We start from the raw sequence: 4040 nt of genomic DNA on the forward strand, positions 1-4040 counted from the left end.
TTGTAAGTACACACAAACACAAAAAGAACGTGTATATATATATATATATATATATATATATATATATATATATATATATATATATATATATATATATATATATAAACGTTCTTTTTGTGTTTGTGTGTACTCATATATACTTCCGATTATTCCTACTTCCATACTCAAGTACTATAATACTAGTACTAGTACTAGTACTATAGTACTATCAATTCCTACTTCCATACTATAATATTTACAAGAATAGTGTGTGTTATTCAAGGCGCTCTTGCCTTGCAGTCAGTGCAATCTTTTGTAGGGGCACAGGTCATTTAAAAAATTTCACAAGGCCGTAAGATATTATCCATTATCCTGCTCCTCAGTGGTATTGTAGGAATACGGCTGGTATTTTTGATATATTGCACTTGCTTTGCATTCAGTGCACATATAACCTCTCAGCAAGTTACCATCAAGCCAGCATGATTGCTCTGATTTTGGTTGCATCTCAGCTTGCCTTAAAGGAGATGGCTTACCATTCTCAAGGAGACAAAAGGCTTTACTTTCCAGGCGGTATATATTGCCTTGACCTTTAAGTTAATACTCTAAACCTCACTGAAACATTTTCTTTATCATGGATTAAACTTAGATTTCAAGTAAATGACCCTCTTCATGCTGACTTACAATTAAAAATCTTCATTCTACATGACTATTTTTAACCTACATCAGTCTAGCGAGGATACTGACACACAGCAGCCTATGAGGAAATATAATGACATTTTATCTCTCATTTGGTCACATAGCATTCATTCTTGTTTGTGGATAATTATGCTAGGTTATTTGCAATTCATCTCATGTTCACTGTTAATGCTACTTAAAACTGGCCTGCCTAGTGCTTAGTGTGTGTGGCTGACACCAATCTGTTTGTGTGACTGATAGCAGTGTTTCCATTTGCACGAAAGAGATAGGTGTCTGTCTGTCACTTGACCCATCCTATTTTTCTCCGCATTGATGTGTGACATTTGCAATATCTTTTATTCACTAAGCAGGCACTGTAGACTTAATCATTGTCAAATCCCATTTGGTTGAATATAGATAGCCATTTATGCCTGAAAGTGAATAGATAGTAAAGTTATACGCTGTTGGGCTAATTAGCACCCCCTTAAATCTGCTGAAGAATTATTTCTCCTGTCAATACTTGGTTAACAATGATTTCCCAGAACTGAGTGCAAAGTTCAAGGCTTTCTATCAGCACAAATCCTACAGTTACATAAACCTTAATTTTCTGACACTGAACTTAAACTTACACTCATATCCCTAACAATACCATCTACCTTGTGGGAAACACTGCTTTTTGTCACTAGCAGAAATGTTTACTGAACATGTTTGAGCTGGCTGTGTTAAGCTTCTGTTCACTTATTAGGCTGCATGAGCATGTTTGGTTACTGTCACTGTGTGTTCTGCTGTTAATAGCAGGTTCGGCACCAGTGGCATTTCAAGGTTTTTAAACATGCATCTGTGAAGGGGATGGCAATGCCTATTTATGCATAGATAATGCAATCTATACATAAATAGGCTTTGCCATCCCCTTTCAAAATATCCAATTAGATCCTTCATGCTGTATTGGCATAATGTTTGGTATCCTTGTTGACATTAAGAATTTTGTGAAATATCTACATTGCTACAGTGTTATGACCTTTGTATTACAAGGTTCTATCTGGGTGAGAGATATTTGAGATATAGGACATCAAGATTTTACATTCCAGCTAGCAAAGATCTAAAATCCTAAAATTTATATTCACAGCCCCATAAGATATACTAAGACTACACTGTGATCATAAATGTTTTTAAAGATCAAAATGTAACTAAGGGGACTCAAGAGCATGGTGAGGAATCATGTATGACAGGTTTAATAAATAAAAAAATTTCCACAATCCAAAAATCAGGCAGTTCCAGGTCATACAGAATGCAACATGAAATTCAACAATCCATTGGGCAAATCCAAAATTGCAGACAATGGAAGCAAAAAGGGGGTAAAAAAGAAAAATCCGAGTTGGGTTAACCTGAAAAAGGCAGGATCATATACAAACACCCTCTGGTGACTTGTCGGAGAATGATCCATGACAGATATGACACTAAAATACACAATATTTGCCTTTTTAAAAGCATTTTAAAATACACAATATTTGCACAATATTAGCCTTTTTTAAAATCTGAGGTTGAAATTCACTCACTCACTCATTCACTCACTCAAAGCAACCACTTCACTTTATTCCAGTCAGGGTCTTGGTGGATCTGAAGCCTATTTCTGGAATACATCCTGGATGGGAAGCCAATCCATCACAGGGCAGCATGCACAGACACATTCACACATAGGGGAAATTTATCTTAGCCAATACTCTTACTGGCATGTTTCGGGAGGTGAGAAGAAAATGGAGAACCCAGAGGAAACCAATAAGGACACAGAGAGAACATGTGCAGAAACTCTGCACAGACAATTAATCGCAAACAGTTCAGGATTAAACTGTGGCCCCTGGAGCTGTGAGGGGTCAATGGCAAGGCCATTGTGCTGTTCAACCTAGACATTTCATATGTTTTAGAACAATGAAATTTTTAAAATTAAATTGTATATGTAGAACATCTAGAAATGAAAGTTACTTATTTGCGATAGAGTAGTTCATCAATGTAAGGCATTGGATACATGTCAAATTTAGATACCACGTCCACACAAAAATGAACTGACCCGTCGGCCTTGGGCACCAAGACCACCTGCTCAAGTCACTGTGGGACTGCTCGATTACCCCATGTTGAGCATAACCTTGAGTTCATCCCAAACCACATTTTTCTTGTGTTCAGGCAACTGGTATGGGTGGATGCGTACAACCATAGGTGGATGTGTCTCAATGTGTTGTTTTATGAGGCCAGTGTGACCAGGTAGAGGCAAAAACACATAGAAAATTCCTCCTGCAACCTGGAAACCTGTTCTCTCTGGGATAGTGAGAGGTGGTCTCCAGAGGGGACCAGGGTGAATTGGGTTGCACTTTTTAAACTTACCTCTGGTCCTGGCTCCTCTTTCCACCAACTCATTCCATGGTTTTAGGAAATTGAGGAGGTATACTTGAAGTGCATAACCTCTATCCATTTGACTGACCTCATAGTTGACTTGCCGTGTGACCTTAAAGGGCCCTTGCCACATTGCAAGTAATTTAGAGCTCAACATGGGTAACAAAATGAGCACTTTATCTCCTGGTGCAAACTCCCTTAGTTGAGCACCTCTGTTATTCAGCCGGGATTGACGTTCTTGCACCTGTACAAAGCAAAGTCTCCTGTGTTAATTGTCCCAATGTGTGGAGTTTTGCTGTCAGGTCAAGAATGTACCAAATTAAATTTATGCTATTAGAAGGTCCCTTCTCCCAATTTTCTCTAATGACCTCTAAGACACTGTGAGGCTAGCTCCCGTACAATATCTGAAATGGGGAAAACCCTGTGTAGGCTTGTGGGACCTCTCGTACTACAAATAACAGGGGTTTGAGACACTTCATCCAATTCTGCACATCATTGTGAACAAACTTACGAATCAGATTTATCTAAAACGACTAGGTTGCTGAATTTCCTCTAGTTAGTCAATACAATAATTCTCAATTTACTGATCAAAATGAAGCCACGAACAAGATAGATGAGAGAAGCAAAAATCCAGTTTATTGTTCAAAAAACAACATGAGATCCCCTCGTGAGACGTCCCAAAAGTGATCTGAATCTGAGCACAGATTCAATGCCCTTTTTATACAGTCTTATCTGTAGGTTACGCCTACTTATCTCCTCATTTTGGAATCCCGATATGCTTTATTAACGTCTTTTTCTGATTTCCCTTAAATCCAACTTTCCTCAAAATGAAATACGGTTAGAACGAGGTTTTCTCATTCTGAATTCCCCTTAGAACACATTTTCAGTCATTGGATATCTTCTTATCTCCATCTTTTTTTCTTGGGTATTGAAAACAATGTTCAAGGCCCCACTGCCATACCCACTTCCGGTAACCGAGGTGTGTGCATCTCATCGCTCGT

Source organism: Ictalurus furcatus, chromosome 15 (assembly GCF_023375685.1).
Source record: "Ictalurus furcatus strain D&B chromosome 15, Billie_1.0, whole genome shotgun sequence".
In the NCBI taxonomy this organism is placed as follows: Eukaryota; Metazoa; Chordata; class Actinopteri; order Siluriformes; family Ictaluridae; genus Ictalurus; species Ictalurus furcatus.